The sequence below is a fragment of the Sapajus apella genome, unplaced genomic scaffold (assembly GCF_009761245.1).
Source record: "Sapajus apella isolate SASKATOON/1434 unplaced genomic scaffold, GSC_monkey_1.0 scaffold75, whole genome shotgun sequence".
NCBI classification, from domain to species: Eukaryota; Metazoa; Chordata; class Mammalia; order Primates; family Cebidae; genus Sapajus; species Sapajus apella.
The window spans coordinates 1539945-1561460 of record NW_022437015.1 but is presented as its reverse complement, the minus strand read 5'-3'; the positions used below and the strand labels follow the sequence as shown (position 1 = coordinate 1561460).

General features: G+C 40.3%; 1 long non-coding RNA gene across 9 annotated transcripts in view; it reads left to right on the top strand.

Moving 5' to 3' along the window:
- LOC116532227 overlaps positions 1-21516 on the top strand; it is a 52657-nt gene that overhangs the window by 8558 nt on the left and 22583 nt on the right. For 3 of the 9 annotated variants that reach the window (XR_004260789.1, XR_004260784.1, XR_004260788.1), the window contains exons 2-4: positions 3782-3928; positions 5426-5543; positions 11664-11965. This is a non-coding gene — a long non-coding RNA (uncharacterized LOC116532227). Of the gene's footprint in view, positions 1-3781; positions 3929-5425; positions 5544-11663; positions 11966-14122; positions 14964-21516 lie in introns of those variants that run through there. The other 6 variants (XR_004260781.1, XR_004260782.1, XR_004260787.1 and 3 more) reach the window with 5 other exon arrangements.

Here is a 21516-nt window from a genome sequence, read left to right as displayed (position 1 = left end):
TTCATTCTTATTTGTACCTTCTAAGTCGGCATGAATACCAGCACATCTCAACTATGTGTAAGCAGATCTGTGCAGGAATGAGTCTCGGGGAGAGAATCCATGTTGTTTCTGAAAGGAAATAGCCATAGCTCACTGCTTTTTTTTTTTTTTTTTTTTTTTTTTTTTTGAGAGAGTCTTGCTCTGTCACCCAGGTTGGAGTGCATTGGCGTGATCTTGGCTCACTGCAACCTCCGCCTCCTGTCTTCAAGCAATTCTCTGCCTCAGCCTTCTAAGAAGCTGGGATTACAGGCCCCTGCCACCACGCCCAGCTAATTTTTGCATTTTTAGTAGAGATGCGGTTTTACCATCTTGACCAGGCTGGTTTTGAATTCCTGACCTCAACATCCACCCGACTTGGCCTCCCAAAGTGCTGGGATTACAGGCGTGAGCCACTGTGTCTGGCCAGCTCACTGTTGTTTACTGAAAATAGTAGAGGGAAGGAAAGATGGAAGTCTAGGTCAAGTGTCATACTGCCCTGTACCTTACTCAGTTCTCTGCCTTTGGGGTAGGTGGTTTTCTGAGCAGCTTCTGCTTGTTTCTTTCCTTTAAGGCTTGCTAAAGGAGAAAAAACAACGTCATATTGAAATGCTAATGAGGCAATATTTAGCATTAGCATAATTCTTTGGAATTCTAGCAAATGGATTTTTAACTTGTGCTACTAATAGTATTCTTTCAGCCTTTTCTGTTAGCAAGAGCTGCAGTTTCAATTAGGAATCACCATGAAATTTTGTTTATCTTTGTCCATGGACATGATAATGTTAAATGTTACCTGTTTGTGTCTGTCTCCTTTGATTTAAATTCAAGGGTACAGACCTTGTTTTACTGATCTTGGTAATTCTCTTACACTGTAAGGTTTGTATTCATCTATAGGGATATACCCCCAAATATGTGTTTAACATTATTACAGAAGATTTAGATATGAGCACATTTTCGTGGTGTTCATAACAGCTAAATAATGGAAAAACTTACCTAGTCAAGAATAGGAATTTGGCTAAATACATTTTGTTGTAATGGCACAACATAGCCATTAAAAATAAAACGTCTTGTAGATAAACATTTGACTTGGAAAGTTGTATACAGTATATTAATTAAAAACGGGCTAAAGAGCAATAGTATGATTTCATCTAATCATTGTAAAATAAGAATTCATGTTTGTGCATGTACATGAAAGTTGTTGGAAGAACATACCCCAAGTGTTAAACTTTCCTGGGATTCTGGCTGATTTTTGCATTCTTTGCCTAATATAGTTCTGGAATTTTTTTTTTTTTTTTTTTTGCAGTGTTCATCTATGACTTTCAAAGTTAGAGACACATTGAAACTATTAGGCCGGGTGCGGTGGCTCAAGCCTGTAATCCCAGCACTTTGGGAGGCCGAGGCGGGTGGATCACGAGGTCAAGAGATCGAGACCATCCTGGCCAACATGGTGAAACCCCGTCTCTACTAAAAGTACAAAAAATTAGCTGGGCATGGTGGTGCGTGCCTGTAATCCCAGCTACTCAGGAGGCTGAGGCAGGAGAATTGCCTGAACCCAGGAGGCGGAGGTTGCGGTGAGCTGAGATCGCGCCATTGCACTCCAGCCTGGGTAACATGAGTGAAACTCCGTCTCAAAAAACAAAAACAAAACGAAACTATTTCCATTTTAAAATTGTTGACCTAAACAAAAGTAGAATAAATGGGGATGGCGAGGGGGCCTGGAAACTGGAGAAATTTAGTTCAGAAAAGAGCTGGGTGGGGTGGGGGAAGGGAATGGTAGAAATAAGATCACTGTCTTCAGAGGAAGGCACTAATTACTACCTACCCCTCTATTCCTGGCTCCTTAGTACAAGCATTTTCTGGATCAGTGTTTACACTTACCATTTATTTCCCAGTTAGGCCCTCCACACGTTCTTTTTCTACCCTTGTCCCTCTGGGCTTTAAAGCTACAGTAATTGCTAGTGGCAGCAGCTGCTTATGAATATGCAGGTCTTGCTCTAGTAAATGGTGGCCTTAGTTGTGCCAATAAAGAGATGGCTCAAGCCTATCAAGGCTCCTGCTTCCCCTCTCCTCTCAGCTAGGCAGCACTAATCTTCCATAACTACGGTGGGAGAACTTTCTACCTGGGTCTCATGGTCACTAGTAGATGAGAGGACAGATACTTTCTTGCTGGTGGGTAAGTCCTGGGTAACTGCTCCTTGGGTCTTCCAGGGGTTTCAGTTGAGGGTTGCCTGCATTTCACTGAGTAAGTAACAGAAAACTTAGCAGTATATGCTAGTGCTGCCAGCATATAATGATAACAGTAACTGGGCTTTGGGCTATTCCTGAATTGCCAGATTTCTGGGTTACTTTTCATGCTAAGTAGCTAGGGACTGAGAAACTTACAGGCAGTAGGCTGCTTCCTTAGAAAGAAAGGATCCTCGCCAAGCGTGGTGGCTCAAGTCTGTAATCTAGAGTTTTGGGAGGCTGAGGCGGGTGGATCATGAGGTCAAGGGATTAAGACCATCCTGGCCAACATGGTGAAACCCCGTCTCTACCAAAAATACAAAAATTAGCTGGGCATGGTGATGTGCACCTGTAGTCCCAGCTACTAGGGAGGCTGAGGCAGGAGAATCACTTGAACCTGGGAGGCAGAGGTTGCAGTGAGTGGAGATTGTGCCACTGCACTCCAGTCTGGTGACAGAGCGAGACTCCGTCTCAAAAAAAAAAAGAAAGAAAGGACCCCTTGGCTGGGTATGGTGGCTCAGGCCTATAATCCCAGCATTTTGGGAGGCCAAGGCGGATGGATCATGAGGTCAGGAGTTCGAGACCAGCGTAGCCAAGATGGTGAAACCCCATCTCTACTAAAAATACTAAAATTATCCTGGCGCCCTTGGGGTAGTCTGTAATCCCAGCTACTTGGGAGGCTGAGGCAGGAGAATCGCTTGAACCTGGGAGGTGGAGATCAGGCCACCGCACTCTAGCCTGGGTGGCAGAGCAAGACTCCGTCTCAAAAAAAGAAAAAGGGAAAGGGTTCCTTGATAGTCTTTGGTTTGTGTCTCATGACTCAGAGCCAGTTATTCCAGTGGTTGATTCTTGAAGGTAGGGGCCTAGCCACTGGTCTGCCTAGCTTTTTGTGGTCCTTTTAATAACTCAGGCAGCTAGGTGAGGGAGCAGGTAATGTTCAGTTCCTTTTCACTTAAGGTAAGCTGAGTCCTGGTGGGAGTTGAGATTGTAAGTGATAGGGGCTTGGTCCAAGAGGTCAGAGTTTTGTAACCTTTTCCTATCAGTGTGAAAACCAGATGCCATCTGATGACTAGATGAAGGTTTCATTCACCTTTTGCAGGCTGTTTTGGTCAGGACTAAAGAATGTAGGTTCATTAACTGCCAGACACAGAAAGGCCACTAAGGGATCAAGTTTACCTCCTTTCACAGATAGTGATATTGAAGTCTAAAGAGGGGAAGAATTTGAAGGAATCTACTTAGATAAGCATGAGAGTTCTCATCTGAGTACTAACGCTTTGGTGTCATCATTGGTACCTCTGTACCCAGGTTATCTCATTTAAAATAAGGGCAGGAATCCTTACTAAAAATTGTAGATCTTGCAACTGCCTTTGCCAGATAATATAATTGTGATGCTAGTGTGAATGCTTAGCAAGATTAAAATCTGAGATCCATGGTGTGGCTGGCTGGATAACTTGACTAAGGTGTTAAAAATAAAATTAAGGCTGGATCTCAAACCTTGACTGTTCCATCTTACGTTTGTTTTTTTCTTCTCCCTGTGCTATAGGTGATGTCACATGCAATCAGAAACTATGCCACTGGTGAAGAGATATATTGAGCCCTGCCTGGTTAACCTCCAGTGAGGTTATTAGAGAATTGGGAGAGGCTCAAATCAGCATCCTGCACATAGTCATCAAACCATTGTGAAGTCTTGGTAAGTGGTCAGTGGCTTTGGTGGGCTTGTCCAGTTAGTGGGATGGGGTAGGGTAAGCGTTTTTTTTTTTTTTTTTTTTTCTGAGACAGAGTCCTGCTTTGTCCCCCAGGCTGGAGTGCAATGGTGCGATCTTGGCTCACTGCAACCTCTGTCTCGCGGGTTCAAGCAATTCTCCTGCCTCAGCCTCCCAAGTAGCTGGGATTACAGGCACCCACCACCACGCTTGGCTAATTTTTATATGTTTAGTAGAGACAGGGTTTCACCATGTTGGCCAGGCTGGTCTCGAACTCTGACCTCATGATATGCCTGCCTCAGCCTCCCAAAGTGCTGGGACTACAGGCGTGAGCCACTATGCCCGGCCTGGTAAGTTTTCTTAATAGGCACTAGGCAATTACTGGATATTTTCACATTATGATATGAAAAAAGCCTTAAAATATTCAGGCCGTACTGTAGAATAAATAATCTAATCTCTTTTTTCCCTATTCTCCCATTTTTACAGATGGGGGAATTAGAAATTTCCCAAGATTATATGAGGCCATAAAGTAGATGGTGCAAATTGCCCAAGATTATAGCTAGTTGGCATAGAAAATGGATTTGAATCCAAGCCAGTACTGTGTCTTCTACTCAGTCCTTCATCTAGGTTCTATCAAATCCAAAGAAGCCATGTGAGACAGAAATGTTTTTATTTCACAGTAAAATACTTCTTTTCTTTTTTTTTTTTAAATAGAGATGGGGGTCTCATTGTGTTGCCCAGGGTGGTCTTGAACTCCCAGGCTCAAGTGACTCACCCACCTTGGTCTCATTTCACACTAAAAGATTTCCATAATAGCTCCTGAGATTTTACTCCTCTGATGTTGGAAATTTCCATGGTGAAAAGTTTTATTATGCAAAAAATCACCTGGGGTGCTTGTTAAACATGCAGATTCCTGGATGGCCAGAAAACTTGTCCTTGGTCAAGAGCAACATTAAGATCTGCCTGTTACTCATACCAGTGCTTTCTGCCCAGCAAGTTTCATCAGAGGGCGAGGATGAACTATGGTTGCCACAGATGTCCTTGTGAGGCAGTTGGGAAGCCTTGGTAAGTTGTCAGTGGCTTTGGTGGGGTTCCCCAGTTGGTGATAAAAAAGAGAAGGGAAACTGGTCATGATCTGGCCCTTCTAGCCTTCTTTCAACAGTTATTAAGTACTTAACTAACTACCAGAGAATGTTGCAGACATTAACAAAGTCTTGCCACAGAACTTTTGTTCTTGTGAAGTTAGACAAAGGGATAAGTAACCAGTAAATGTATAATGTATCATAAGTGTTATATCAATTCTTTTTTTCCCATTATGTTGTGGAAAATGATTAGGTTAAACTAAGCAACATCTTGTGGTTTTCTCCCTTCTTCCCATTCTCCTTTTTAATACCTGCCACAGTTGCTCAATGCAATGGAGGCTGACCAAACTGAGTGTTGGGAAGGTCAATGCAGTCTTTTTTCTTTTTGTAACTTCTCACTAGACTGGATTGTGAAGGATATTTGAAAAGTATTTTAAAGTCTACCAGATCCTCCATGTGAGTGACCATGCAGCAAAAGAGTGAGGGTCCTCTCAGTGATTAAGGTAACATAGTGATTAAGGTAAGTAGGGGAAGAGAGGCTGACTTTGCCCTGATTCTTGTCAGGGAGGCTCTTAGAAATGCCATTTCCAGAGTATAAGTGACAGGCCAGCACTTTCAAAGCCTGCAACTTACTCTGTAATATATCCTTCTTAAAACGATTCATGTAGATTATATGCTTATCCAGTCTGTGATCACTCCTGCAGAAGATCAGAATAACTGAAATATGGGTGATATAAGCTCCTGCTTTTGTAAATGTTTTGTTGAAACACAGTTGTGTTCATTCATTATTATCGATAGCAGCTTTTATTCTACAACAGAGTTGAGTAGTTGGAATAGAAACCATATGGACCATAGAGCTTGAAATATTACTGTACTGTCTGGCCCTTCACAGAAAGTTTGCCAATTCTTGGCATAGGTTAAATAAATGTACTATGTCCACAAATCCTCCTCTCCCTATTTTCCTTTCAATGGGACTTGCATTTACAGTTGATCCTAGAATGTATGGAATCTCATAGTAATCACATTGCTTCTAAATTTCTTCCCACTCAAATTAAGCTCACCAAGAAAGCATATTCACAAATTGGGCTACATATACATAAGGAACTATGTTTTATATGCCTTACTGTAGTTAACTAATTTATTCTATATGTATGGTTCCCCCATTTTTTCCTTCTATTAAGGGGTAACTTTTAAAATTGAGCCATTCATGAGTATCCAAAAAGTTACAACTTATGTTTTCTAATTAAGACTTTATCCTTATTTGAGTACACTTCCCCTCTCTGGCTTTTTTTGCATATTTCTGCAGACGTCTAAGGGGGAATAAACCCCCTTAGAAGATTAATTTTCTGCAGTTCCCTATTGAGGAAATACATGACATTTAGCTTTTTAATAATTTGATGCCATTCATTGAGCACCTGCTTTGTGCTTTATGTACCCTGTCTCATTGAATTCTTATAGAAAACTGAAAGAGTTAGTTTTGTGTTGAGTTGTTACTACCACCATGTCAACAATGAGTCTTAGAAAGCTTAAGTAACTTTACCTAGGTCACATTGTAATCAGTGGCAGAACTGGGACTTAAGAGCATTTTCTTCTCTCTCTCTCTCTCTCTCTCTCTCTCTCTCTCTCTCTCTCTCTCTCCCTCTCCCTCTCTCTCTCTCTCCCTCTCCCTAAGAGATTGGGTCTCACTATGTTGCCCAGGTTGGTCTTGAACTCCTGGGCTCAAGCAATTCTCCTGCCTCACCTCCCAAAGTGTTAGGATTATAGGCATGAGCCCTCATGCCCACCCCTTGCATTTTCTATTTAAGTGGTCTTAAAGTTTTTTTGTTTTTTTTTTTTCCTTTTTAAGTCTTGGAATTCGGCCTTTAGTAAGCGTAGAACAGCAAACTGTAATACCTGAACTGGGGAAAAATTCCTTGAACTCTTTAGGAAAGACTTAGTTGATGGGTACAAAGTAAAATGCTCAGGAATCAGATACCAGTATTGATTACCTATCCATACATATCCTTCTTCACTCTGCCCTGGCATATCATGGTTGATGTATATAGCAATGATCATCCCTTCTGTAATTCTTCTTAACAACTTAGAAGTGAATTGGTAATACTCTTCTAGCTAAAACCCTTCTTTAGGTGAGTGTGGTGGCTCCCATATTATCCCAGCACTTTGGGAGACTGAGGTGGAAGGATTGCTTGAGCCCAGGGGTTTGAGACCAGCCTGGGTAACATAGCAAGACCATGTGTCTACAAAAAACAAAAAATTAGCTGGGCATGGTGGTACATCCCTGTAGTCCCAGGTACTCAGGAGGTTGAGGAGGGAGGATTATTTGAGCCTGGGAGGTTGAGGCTGCAGTGAGTTGTGATCAAACCATTGTACTCCAGCCTGGGAGAGCGAGACCCTCTCTCAAAAACAAGAAACAAAAACAAACACAAACTCAAGTCCTCCTTCTCAGCAATTTCTCTCCATTTTTTCTTTCTTTCTTTTTTTTTTTTTTGTGAGATGGCATTTCATTCTGTTGTCCAGGGTGAAATGCAGTGGCATGATCTCAGCTCACTGCAACCTCTGCCTCCCGGTTTCAAATAATTCTTCCGCCTCAGCCTCCCGAGTAGCTGGGACTACAGGCATGCGCCACCATGCCCGGTTAATTTTTGTATTTTTAGTAACGATGGGATTTCACCATATTGGCCAGGCTGGTCTCGAACTCCTGAACTTGTGATCCACCTGACTCTGCCTCCCAAAGTTCTGGGATTACAGGCATGAGCCACTGTGCCTGGCCAGTTTCTCCTTCTTATCCGAGGCCAGCCACATACCTACTTTCTAAGAACTTCCTTGCTATCTTAATCTTTTCAAGGCAGGTGACAGCTTTATATAGTAAATATGTCTTCATACCCAAAGAGACTAGGTCAGGAGCCACCTTTTTTTTGTTTTTGCTTTTAATAGCTAGTGATTTTGAGATGACGGGGTTTCTGGGAGGGATTGGGAACCTTTAAGAATTCTGTTAACTTTTTAGAACTTTAATACCAGATGGGATCAGGTACATAAATAGTTGTAGGTAGAAGAATTCCCAGAGTAGGCATATTAAGTGTCAGGTGCAGGATAAACTATGGTTCCCTTCCAGTGAAAGGACACCTGGATGTGATCATTGTTTCCATAGAAGGGTCGAACAATATGGCAGACACAATGGTCTCCCACAGAGAAATGAGCCGTAAAAAGGCCCTGTAAAAGCAAGGATGGCTCATTGTTTTAAGATAGCCAAATGTATGGCACTTGGAGAATTTCCAAGAGTGGAAGGCCTTCTTGATTGCACTCCCCTTTAACTGGTGGTGTAGCACTTATTGGCCTTTTCACAGCCTTGCCTCTTATGGGACTAGTGGAGCATTGAAATGGTTCATAGGTAAAGTGAAAAATGGTTATGCGTAGTGTGTCAGCCCACCCTAAGCTCCCAGAGCCTCCATTCTGAGTACAAAGGTCAGTTTTCTTATTGGGACAGGCTAAGGATGATGGGGTTTTAATTTCTTTCCTGATCCATGGCAAAGCATTCCTAAACTAGGCACTGGATGTCTTGGTAACTGGAAAGAGACGTTCACTAAGTTGAGGAAGGCCAAAGCCAAGTGACCTTATATAGTCCCTAGATAGAAAGCATTCCATTTTATGGAATAATTTTTGGTCTCTTTTTTTTTTTTTTTTTTTTTTTTTGAGACAGTGACTCAGGCTGGAGTGCAATGATACAATCACTGCTCATTGCAGCCTTGACTTCCGTGCATAGGTGATCCTCTCACCTCAACTTCCCGAGTAGTTGGGATTACTGGCACATACCACGATCCCCAACTAATTTTTTGTATTTTTTGTAGAGACGGGATTTTCCCATGTTGCCCCGGCTGGTCTCAAACTTCTGGACTCAAGCAATCCACCTGCCTTCACCTCCCAGAGTGCTGGGATTACAGGTGTAAGATACCATGCCTGGCCCTGGTCTCCTTTCTTAATCCTGTTGAATAAGCAAGATTTTTTTATCTGAACCCTCCTCTTACTTACTTTTTTTTCTGTTCTCCTTCCATGATCGCTTTGTCCATCTTCTTTTTTGTCACAGGTTTGTCCTATTTCTAATTCCCTTTCTCTTTTCTTTCTTAGGCTAGCCTTTGAGACTGCATTACACTTCCCAACTTAAGGTCTTTTGATAATCCAGGCAGCTGGGTTATACTCAACTTCAAGTCTTTTTGTTGTAGCAGTATGGCATTTATCTGGGGCATAGGGTACACACAGTAGGTTTCTCTTCTCTCTTTTTTTAACGTATTTGTTATGTTTATGCATGTAAAGAATATATTGTTGGCCAGGTATGGTGGCTTATGCCTGTAATCCCAGCACTTTGGGAGGCTGAGGTGGGTGGATCACTTGAGGTCAGGAGTTCGAGACCAACCTGGCCAACATGAAGAAACCCCGTCTCTACTAAAAATACAAAAATTAGTGGGGCATGGTGGCTCATGCCTGTAATTGCATCTACTCGGGAAACTGAAGCAGGAGAATCGCTTGAGCCCGGGAGGTGGAGGTTGCAGTGAGCTAAGATTGTGACATTGCACTCCAGCCTGGGTGACAGAGGGAAGCTCTGTCTCAAAAAAAAAAAAAAAAGTTTGGAAACCACCAAAAAGTAGTATTAAGAGGGAAATAAAAATTACTCATGATCTTAGGACACTGTCATGTGCTATTTTTAGTCTTATTCACCCGCTTTTCTCTTTACACAACATACTTTTAGGTTTTAAATTTTATTATTATCTAAATTTTTTTTTTTTTTCAGATGAAGTCTCGCATTGTTGCCCAGGCTGGAGTGCAGTGGCATGATCTTAGCTCACTGCAACCTCTGCCTCCTGGGTTCACTCAATTCTCCTGCCCCAGCCTCCCAAGTAGCTGAGATTATAGGTGCGCACCACCACACCCAGCTAATTTTGTATTTTTAGTAGAGACAGGGTTTTACTGTGTTGGCCAGACGGGTCTTGAACTCCTGACCTCGTGATTTGCCTGCTTCTGCCTCCCAAAGTGCTGGGATTACAGGCTTGAGCCACTGCGCCTGGCTCTATTATCTAAATGTTAATTTTAAATATTAATTTTAGTGTACTTCTTTGATTATTTTCTTTAGAGAAATTTCTGGTTATAGAATCAAGCTTATTAGCATTCACTGTATATAGTAGCATCATTAAAACTAGCTAGACCCAAGAAGCAGATATTGAATGGGTACCCCTTCTTTACTTTCCTCTGATTCACTCTATTCTGGTGCTCACAGCTAAGTGAGTATGTACACCAATGGCCTATCGTTTGGTCAGTTATCTTTTGTGCTCTGAAATGTCTTTGTTTTTCCATCTGCTTTCAATACCTCTATGCCCTTTGTATATAAGGGTAACCATATTGTTCTTTCCTGCAAAATAATAACACCTTTCCTTCCACTCAGAATAACTGCCTAATACATACAATGAATAAGGGTCACATAGACTCAAGAGTAGTGATGGAGGTTGGATGTGGTAGCTTGTCCCTGTAATCCCAACACTTTGGGAGGCTGAGGTGGGAGGATTGCTTGAGCACAGGCGTTTGAGATCAATCTGGGCAACATAGCGAGATCTCACCTCTGCTGAAAAATAAAAGTTAACTGGATATGGTGATGCATGGTTGTAGTCCCTTATAGTCCCAGCTACTCGGGAGGCTGAAGCAGGAGGATCACTTGAGTCCAGGAGTTTATGTTTGCAGTAGCTATGGTCATGATGCTGCACTCCAGGCTGAATGACAGAGCAAGACTCTCTCAAAAAAAAAAAACAAAACAAAACAAAAAAAAAACAACAAAGTATGTGTGACTTCATCGTTTCTCATCACTCAGTGTTCTTTCCCTTACACCAGATCATAAGACAGTATTCTGACTTGACAACTTAGGTCAGTTTATTAGAAATAGTCTTTAATTAATTTGGTAAATTACTATGAATGAACATTTCATTCATTCTGCTAGGTCTTAGGTTTTGCCAGCTGTTCCATTAAGGGACACTCTATGGCGCGGGTTGGCAAACTTTTTCTGTAGAGGGCTAGGTAGTCTCTCTATTCAACCCTGCTGATGTAGCATGAAAGCATACATAGACAATATGGAAACAAATGAGCATGATTGTGTTCTGATAAAACCTGATTTACAAAAACAGGTAGCAGGTTGGATTTGGCCCATGGGGCCATAGTATGCTGATTCCTGCTTTGCAGTATACATACACAAAGACTTTCAAACAGAAAGATGTATACAATAAAACAACCATTCAGAGTGATTTGATTTACAGTGTGTACAATATAATAAAAATAATACAGCTGTATTTGAGTCAGCACTGAAAAGTCTCCTCTGAACTGTGTCTTCTTACCTGCATGAATTGCAGAATATTCATATGAATACCATGAATATTCTTTATTGGCCATGTTATTACCATCCCTTAGATGAATCTCTTCATTGTCATGAGTCTTTCTTTGCATGGTTTAGAAGTGATGTTGTCTTTATATTATGTTATTTGTTCTTAACCTTACATTATCAGCTCTGGTGTGATTACCTTTTTCATCAACATGTCTTCTACCCTACTTAGGCTTATAAGTGAATTTAATACAGAGTTTATTTTGGATATAATCATGGTCTTAACAGGTAAGGTAGTGGGACTGTGCTATGTCAAACCCTAAATTTGGCTTTCAGGATGAGGAAGTATTAATTCTTCCACTGATATCTCAAAAGGTGATCTGGACAAAGGAACAGGTATCTCAGTCAGGTAAGTGATGGTTGAATATAAAAGTAAATATTATTCTTTGACCTTTTTGTTGTATTTGTTATGTTTAATAGCTTTCCTAATAATGAACCAACCTTGTATTTTTTTTTGAGACGGAGTTTTTTTTTTTGGAGATGGAGTCTCGCTCTGTCGCCTAGGCTGGAGTGCAGTGGCGCGATCTCGGCTCACTGCAACCTCCGCCTCCCGGGTTCAAGCATTTCTCCTGCCTCAGCCTCCCAAGTGGCTAGGATTACAGGTGCGCATCACCATGCCCAGCTAATTTTTCGTATTTTTTTTTTTAGTAGACATGGGGTTTCACCATGCTGGCCAGGCTGGTCTCTAACTCCTGACATCATGATCCACCCGCCTGGGCCTCCCAAAGTGCTGGGATTATAGGCATGGGCCACTGCACTTGGCCAGATTCATAATTTTCAAGAATTTTGTATTATGTTTGCTAAATTTGATATTTTAAATTTTATTTTTTTTTTATTTCTTATTTTTTTCATTATCCCCTTCTCTAAGTTAGAATAAAATTTATTTTCTATTTGATGTATTATTTTTTTTCCTTTTTTTCTTTTCTTTTCTTTTCTTTTTTTTTTTTTTTTTTTTGGATACAGTGAGGGTCTTACTCTGTTGTCCATGCCGGAGTGTGGTGGTACTATCATGGCTCGCTGCAGCCTTGGCCTCCCAGGCTCAAGGGATCCTCCTACTTCTCAGCCTCCTGAGTAGCTGGGACTATAGCTGCAACCACCACACCCAGATAACTTTTGTGTTTTTTGTAGAGATGGGGTTTCTCCATGTCACCCAGGCTGATCTCAAACTCCTGGGCTCAAGCTATCCGCCCGCCTTACCCTTCCAAAGTGTTGGGATTACAGGCGTGAGCCACCAAGCCCACCCTTTTTCTGTGTTCAAAAGTGAGTTTTGCAGGGGATGGCAGTCTTTTGCAATCGTTGATGTTATGGTCACTAATGAAATATTTTGTTGCCTGTTGTTTTAAACTGAATCAATCTCAAATATATCCCATGCCATTAAACATACTTTAATAACATCTTGTAAAAACTGGCACGTAGTAAACCACTGCATGAATGTAAAAATTTAACTTGTATCTGATATTTGGAACCTTGTTTTAATTACTGCTCTTTTAATTATGTGTAAATAATGCTACAGTGACTCTGTAGATAAACTTTGGTACATATGTGTGTTTATTTTCTGAGGCTGGAAAGAATATGTAGTCCTTCTAGTAGTGTGTAAGAATGCCTATTTTTTTTTTAACTTTTTCTCCAGTATACTGTATTAAGGTTTTAAAATATTTTGCCAATTGTAAAGGTAAATTTGATATTTTAATTTGTATTTCTTTGATCCCTAACAAGATAGAACAGATAAAAATCTTGGGTCTTATTTTTGAGTTTATTTTTCACACTTATTTTTAGTCTATCATATGTTGCAGATATTTCCCCCAGTTTGGCCTATAAATTATTAATTTGTATGTAGCTCAAATATCTTTTTCTTTACCCACTTGTGGTTTATAATAGGAAGATAAATATATTTTCTTATAGTTCATAATTCCTTTATACTTTTTATTTATTTATTTATTTATTTAATACAAATCTTTCCCACTGGGAACCTCTTTGGTGTGTGGTATGTAACTAGTTTTTCTAAATGTCCAGCACATTCAGGGCTTGGGGGGTTGTAGAAAGGGTACTTGTGGAGCTCTCAACAGCAGGACTTTCCAAATCTTTTCTCCAGTGCTCTGCTTTTAACATTACTTAAATATTCTCTGAGCCTGTTTCAGTTTTCCTGACATTGGCTTATGCTCTCTTCTATGATGGGAGCTGGCAAACTTTTTCTCTAAAAGGCCTGATGGTAAATATTTTAGGTTTTGTGGGCTATATGGTTTCTACTCTTGTAGCATGAAAGCAGTCATAGACAATACATAAATGAATGAGCATGGCTGTGTTCCAAGAAAACTATTTAAGAAAAAGGTAGTGGGCTGGATTTGATTTGTTGGCTGTAGTTTGCCAATACCTGCTTTATGATACTGTTCTCTTATGACTTCTGCTCACATAGTTTCTGCTTAGTCATAGAGAGCTTCCTCATATTTATGCCTTTGATTTTCCCTTGTAACTTCTTAGAGTACCTTTTTTACCTCTGGTCTTTGCTACTGATTACCTGTTTCCATATTTCACAATTTTAAGTTTCCGAGAGCACAGGCAGTAGCTAAATTAGATCCTTTTTATGTCACCACTATCATGTACTTTGCTTGGCTGTCTCCCCTGTTGCTTTAATATAACCTATTCCAAATAGCTACATTCCTTTTGAGGGTCTCTTCTTTGGAATCGAGATTTCATTGGAAGAAATGGGCTCATTTGGATCATTTTAAAGAAGTTTATGGAGTTCAACTCTAGTGTGGTATCATTAATGTGATTAAGCTCTTCTCTTTTTCTTGTGCGCGTCATCTTGCTCCTACTACGGATTGGTTTCCTCATACTCTGTCTTCCTCTGACGTCCTGGCTACTGAATACTTACATTTTTTTCTCATTAATAACTTGAGCTTTTGCAACTGCTATAGGTGTGACTTTCCTTTTACATCACCTTTCTCTCTACAGACTATTGGCTTTAGCCCTTTCTGCTCTCCATGCTGCCAAGTTGTCAATGAGAATCTGATTCCCGGTGGGTTGTTAGGTTTCCTGAGACCTTAGAGATAGTAGTTGCTATTTGGCAGGTCTTGGACATTTCTCCCTATTGATTACTATGTGCAAATGTATCTCTTACCCTATTTATAATACAACATTGCTTTAGCCTAACACAATCCAGCTACTATAAGTGTATCCAGAATCAAGCTCTAAAACTAGAATGCAACCCAGTCATGTAGCATCCAGAAATATCTGACCATCTTTGGAACTTGACAGTCTCATAGTTAACTCTGCAACCTTACTCTCCTTATATCCTGAGGCTATTTTATATGCCTGTTAGATTATATCAGATCTACTTTCTGATCTACAGTTTGATCTACATTCTGATCTACAAATACTTTTTGTTTGTTCCTGCTTATAGGCATTATTGGTTCTCATCACTCAGTATTCTTTCCCTTACACCAGATGATAATATAGTATTCTTTTTTTTTTTTTTTTTTTTGAGGCAGGGTCTTGCTCTGTCCACCCAGGCTGGAGTGCTGTTGTACGATCTTGGCTCACTGCAACCTCCGCCTCCTGGCTCTAGCAATTATCTCACCTCAGCCTCCTGAGAAGCTGGGACTACAGGTGTGCGCCACTACACCCAGCTCATTTTTGTATTTTTTGTAGAGATGGGGTTTTGCTATGTTGCCCAGGCTGGTCTCAAACTTCTGAGCTCAAAGCGATCTGCCTGCCTCAGCCTCCCAAAGTGCTGGGATTATAGGCATGAGACACCATGCCATGTGCATAATATAGTATTCTGACTTGACAATTTAGCTCAGTTTATTAGGAATGTCTTTAACTAATTAGGTAAATTACTAGGAATGTAGTAAATTACATTACTGCCATGAACTCCCTTCCTGCTACATACTCACTTCCTCATTTCTATTCTTTATCCTATTGCTAATGGATAGTTTCTGCTTCTTTATTTTTTTTTAACTTCTTTATTTTATTTTATTCTATTTTATTTTATTTTAATAAAGGCAGGGTCTCTCTATGTTGCCCAGGCTATTACTGAACTTCTGGCCTCAAGTGATCTTCCCGCCTTGACCTCCCAAAGTGCTGGGATTACAGGCATGAGCCACCATACCTGACCAGTTTCTGCTTATTTATAGCTTCTGACTCCTGTGCCTACTCCTCACAAGGATATATTTAAATCTTTCATGCTTCTTAACTAGCTGTGGTATGTTCTTTTACCACGTATCCATTTACTTCAGCTGCTGAGTTTCTGTTCTTCTGTTTTTCCCAATTGCGAATTGAATCTAGTTTTCTCATCTTATCCTTGTTTGGGGAGGGCTTTCATGTCACAAGTCATAGGCTATTTATTGACCAGCTTGTGGATGTATTCCCCTGGGTCTGAGCCTTACTTGCTTTTGGTCCGACTAACTTTGGATTTGGAGGAGGGAGAGTTGGTCATAAGAAAGCTTTCTTAGCAGGCATGTTTGCCTGGCAAAGAAAGTTTTTCTTTAGAAAGATTTTGCGTGTGGGTAACACTATGACACATTCATTCTATCTGATTTAGCTCTCTGAAGCTGCTTAATCGCAGCGTCTATGAAGTGTCTTAAAAACTCACTTTCTCCTGGGTAAAAGCTTTAAAAGTTCCACGATCTCACAAGCTGGTTTGCACAACATCTTCAAAACAAATAGGATTCTCTTCAGGTTCTTAGCCAGTTTCCTAAACTGCATTCCTCCTAGCGGGGCTGTTCTGCTTCTTGCTATTGGTTAGGCACTTGTGATTGCTAGAAACAAATTCTCTTTCGATCTCACATAATGACAGGTTATTTGCAGGCTACCTGTGGGGGAATAATAGTGAGTTGGATCACATGTAGTTTCACATACAGGTGATCTGGATGTGTATAGGTTGTATGCATTTACTAGAGCATTTTATATAAAAGACTTGAATATCTGTGGCAGATTCTGGAACCAATCCTGCTTTGGATACCAAGGGGGACCTTAATATGATTATGCCTGTTAGGGATGGGAACTGGATTCAGAGAAGCTCTAGGAAACTCAGCAGCCAGAGTTTGTACATCTTTCTGTTAGTGTTGTGCCATCGATGTAACTTACTACTTTGTCTCTGCTTATCTTTTGTGTCTTATAATTTCTACTTTTAAGTATTGGCTCACCCATCCACACTTCGTTTTTTTTCACCTTTTTTTTTTTTTTTTTTTTCTTGAGATGGAGCCGTGATCTGTCACCCAGGCTGGAGTGCAGTGGTGAGATCTCAGCTTACTCTGACCTCCGCCTCCTGGATTCAAGTGATTCTCCTGTTCAACCTCCCGAGTAGCTGGGATTACAGGCATCTGCCACCATGCCTAGCTAATTTTTGTATTTTTAGTAGAGACGGGGTTTCACCAAGTTGGCCAGAGTGATCTCCATCTCCTGACACCAGTCGACCCACTAGGCCTCCAAAAGTGCTGGGATTATAGGCAATGAGCCACCGTGCTCGGTCTTCCATCTCAGATTTTTAGCCTATTTATACGTTTTGCTTACTTATGGCTTCATCTTCCTCATAAGTTTTGCTTGCTTATGACCCTCTTGATTTCACCTCTGCATTATGTTAGCTTGCTGTGTATCCTTTCAGCTTCAGTTTCCTTTGCTAACTGTGATGACTTTTGATAGCTCAATTCAGATTCCTGAAAAGACAAATTTACTAGGCCTGTTGTATCCCAGTTTAGTTAGATATTTATATACTAGCAGAAGTAGTTTGTGGATCTTTAGTTTTGTGTCCTGTCATTAATATGATGATTACCCTGTTTTGCTGCTTTTACTTTGCTTGTTTCTTATAGCTTAAATGTATCCATTAACAACTGACTGTTCCACTTCTCTTTCCTTTGTTTCAAGGACTGCAATTGCAAATGCCTGTAGGATCCAGATGCCATAAATGTATAAGATGGTTCTGGTGTTTTCTTCTTTTCTTGAAACATTGACTTTTGTGTGTGAGAGAGGTGATCTTTCGTTCAATCATCTTTGATAGAGACATTAGAAGAGCGATTTCTTTAAAATATAAACAAGGGTGCAAATAGGATGGTAAAGGGCAGCCGACGCTTCTAGGAGGATAGTAGGGAGTATTTGATATGTTTAATTGGGACGTATTTCCTTCAAAGGGGGATACTTTAGTACTTGACTCCTGCTGATTGTTTCCCGGTAGAAATGTCTGCTTAAGATTACCAGCTGTCTACAAAAAGCCTGATTGTCTTCAGGCTTTTTTATTAAATCTAGAGATGATTTAAAGTATATGAGAGGATGTGTATAGGTTGTATGCAATTATTAGAGCATTTTATTTAAAGGTCTTGAATATCTGTGGGGGATCATGGAACCAATCGGGTTGAGGCGGGCAGCTTCAAATGCTTTAAAATGTTTCAGGCCAGCCGAATATGTTTATAAATGCTTTTATAATCTCATAGCTTCTATTTCTTCATAGTTTTTGCATATCCTGGTATGAAACATGGGTATGTACCATTACCTCTTCAACTCAGCCAGGGGCTTGGCAGTTTCCTTGGGCAGTGTTTAAAACTGGGCCACATTTTTGAATGCAATTGTGTATATTAAAATGAAATAGATTAGGAAATAATAGATTTAGATAGAATACAGATAAGGAAATAAGAAAATATCAGCCTTCATCTGGCAAAGGGCATCATCAGGCATCACCAGGAGGTGTTCTGTATCCACAGGTTCCATATCTTTGGGTTCCACCACCACAGATAAAAAATATTTGGGAAAAAAATGCAGCAATACAAAATAATACAAATTTATAAAAATACAGTATAATTATATGGTGTTTACGTTGTATTAGTTATTATAAATAACCTAGAGATTTAAAGGGATGGGAAGATACATGTAGGTTATATGTAAATATACCATTTTATGTAAGGGATGTGCATATCCATGGATTTTAGAATCTGTAGGGATTCCTGGAACCAATCTTCCATGGATACCGTGGGATGACTGTATTGTTTTGTGAAATTTTTGTCCCAGCTATGTATTTGTGTATATGTATGTATGTCTTTGGTCCAGCATAATTGTATAATATTTCTTACTATGGCTTAAACAACTTTATAAGACATTTTGAGCAACCTGGTATCCTCTAGACTAGATCATTCCTGTAGACAGTTCTTTTTTGCACACACAGTATTTCTCTAAAATCAAGTGAATGTTTAAAAATTGAAAAGATTTTAGATAAAAATCTGGATTTTTATTTTCTCCTGAAATATCAGAAGATGGGGTCTAAATTCACATTGAGGCCAAGCAGTGGTAGGCTCATTTTAAAGAAAGGCCTTCTTCTCTCTGGTTTACCATATTGTATACTAACTAGCTTGGTCTTACTTTTGTATATTACCTGAGTGGCCACTTAAGGCATTTTGAACATGTGACTTACATTCCTTTGTCTTTTTGAAATCAGCTGTGGCAGGCCCAAACCTTGCCTTTGGTGGGCTTAAGTAAAATCTGGTTTCCAGTACAAAGGCAAAGGCAGACGAGGATTATTAGTATTCCATTTTACCCTATGGATGATATTCTCAGTGCTTTCTACTGGAAACTCACAACCAGTTCTGAATGTGCCACATATGTGATTTGCCCTTGCTGTCCAACCCTGATCTTACTGCCATTTAAAAACAATCAGGCCAGGTGTGGTGGCTCATGCCTATAATCTTAGCACTTCAGGAGGTCAAGGTGGGTGGATCACTTGAGCCGAGGAGTTTGAGACCAGCCTGGGCAACATAGCAAGACCTCATCTGTACTAAAAATTTTAAAAAGCATTAGCTGGGCATGGTGGCTGGTGTCTGTAGTCCCAGGCTGAAGTAGGAGAATAGCTTGAGCCCGGGAGGTGGGGGCTGCAGTGAGCCATGATAGCGCCACTGCACTGAAGCCTGAGCAACAGAGCGAGAGCCTGTCTCCAGAAAAACAAAAATTGATGTTTGGAGTTTGTTTACAAGCAATAGAAACTTATTTAGGCTAAGTCAAGTAAGAGGAAGAGGTTGTGAAGCTATGCATATGACAGTTTGGCAATCTGGTATTTCACAGGAATCTAATTGGATAATTTGGGTGGCCAATCCCCTCAGCGTAGTAAGGGATTCAAGGAAGCTTTTAAGAACCTCATCAGCTTTCTACCTTCCCTGAACAAGTGTGTCTTATATGTAACTAAATTTGTCATTTTAACAGTATGTAGTAACTGGTATTAGACTCAATTTTTCAACTAGATTTGTAATTTGGCACAGTAATGAAACCTTAAGCCAACGCACATATTCTGGGTTTTTTGTTTGTTTTGAGACGGAGTCTAGCTCCGTTGCCCAGCCTGGAGTGCAGTGGCATAATCTTGGCTCATTGTAACCTCTACCTCCTGGGTTCAAGCGATTTTTTTTGCCTCAGCTTCCTGAGTAGCTGGGATTACAGGTGCTCACTTCCACTCCTGGCTAATTTCTATATTTTTAGTAAAGAGGGGATTTCACCGTGTTGGCCAGGCTGGTATTGAACTCTTGACCTCAGGTGATCCACCTGCCTCACTCTCCCAAAGTGCTGGGATTACAGGCAGGAGCCACTGTGCATTTTCCTAACAACATCCTGAATTACTGAGTTGTTTGTTTCACTTCATGTTAAAGTTTTCATTCTTATGTACCCAAATACTATTTGAATTTATAATGAGCCTAGTGGTACATTTCAGTTTTTTGCTTTGAGGGACTGGCTGCTACATTGTAGAATATCTTATATCCCTGACTGCTTTCCACCAAGTGTCAGTGGTGACCTCAATCTAATCATTATGACAACTGAACATATCCCTACTAATGTTCACAACACTTCCTATGAAATGCACCATCTGGTAAGAGTCATTATTCCAAACCTCTACTGTTGACAGTGATTTCATTTTTTAAAAGACCTCATCTGTACTAAAAATTTTAAACATTATTTTCTATGGCTATGTATTGAGTAAGCATTTTGTACGATTCTGTTTTTCTTAGAAGAGGCTGAGGGTGCATTGGCAGACACCATGACTGCTGTGACAGGTGTATTTTATTATGTGGCAGCCAGATATTTCTTAATATTTATATATTAAATATTATTTACATTTTTTTTTTTTGACGTACTCTTGCTCTGTTGCCCAGGCTGGAGTGCAGTGGCGTGATCTTGGCTAACTACAACCTCTGCTTCTTGGGTTCAAGCGATTCTCTTGCCTCAGCCTCCCAAGTAGCTAGGATAACAGGCACCTGCCATCATGCCTGGCTAATTTTTGTATTTTTATAGAGATGGGGTTTCCCCATGTTGGCTAGGCTGGTCTTGAACTTCTGACCTCAGGTGATCCGCTCCCTTGGCCTCCCAAAGTGCTGGGATTACAGGTGTGAGCCACCACGCCTGGCTATTTACATAATATTTTTAACCTAGAGCCCCTTAACATATTATAATTTTCATGTATAAAATCCCTAATGTATTCACCTCTGCCACTCTAGATAATAACACAAATTGCTGTCTAGTTCTTGTGTCCCAGAATGATGGTATCTGGTAGCCTGAAGCATAAGCCAAATTAATAGAAACAGAAAGTAGTTGCCAGAGGGTGCCAGGGTGGTTGCCAGGGGCCGGGGGAGGGGGAAAAGGGGCATTGTTTAATGGGTATAGAGTTTCAGTTTTGAAAGATGAAAAAGTTCTGGAGATTGGTTGCACAAAAATGTGAATATACTTAATACTACTGAACTGTATATACTTAAAGTAGTTAAGATGGTAAGAAAAATAGAGCAACAGTATTTCACTAAACAGGCAGTTTACACGGAGTATCGCCAGGGACATCAGAATATCCTTAAGCATATTAAAATACAGCGTCTTCAAAGAAAAATAAGGTAAAGGACCATCTTTGATGCAGCCTCCCAGTTCCGTATATCAGAGTTCATCCAGCATACTGGCCCAAGATCCGGCCAACCACTTATTTTTATACAGTCTGTGAGCAAAAATAATTGTTTATATTTTTTAATTGTTGAAAAAATCAGAATCATACCTAATAACATGAAAATTATAAGAAACTCAAGTGTCAGTGTCCATAAATAAAAATTTATTGGAACAGTCACACTCAATCTTCCCC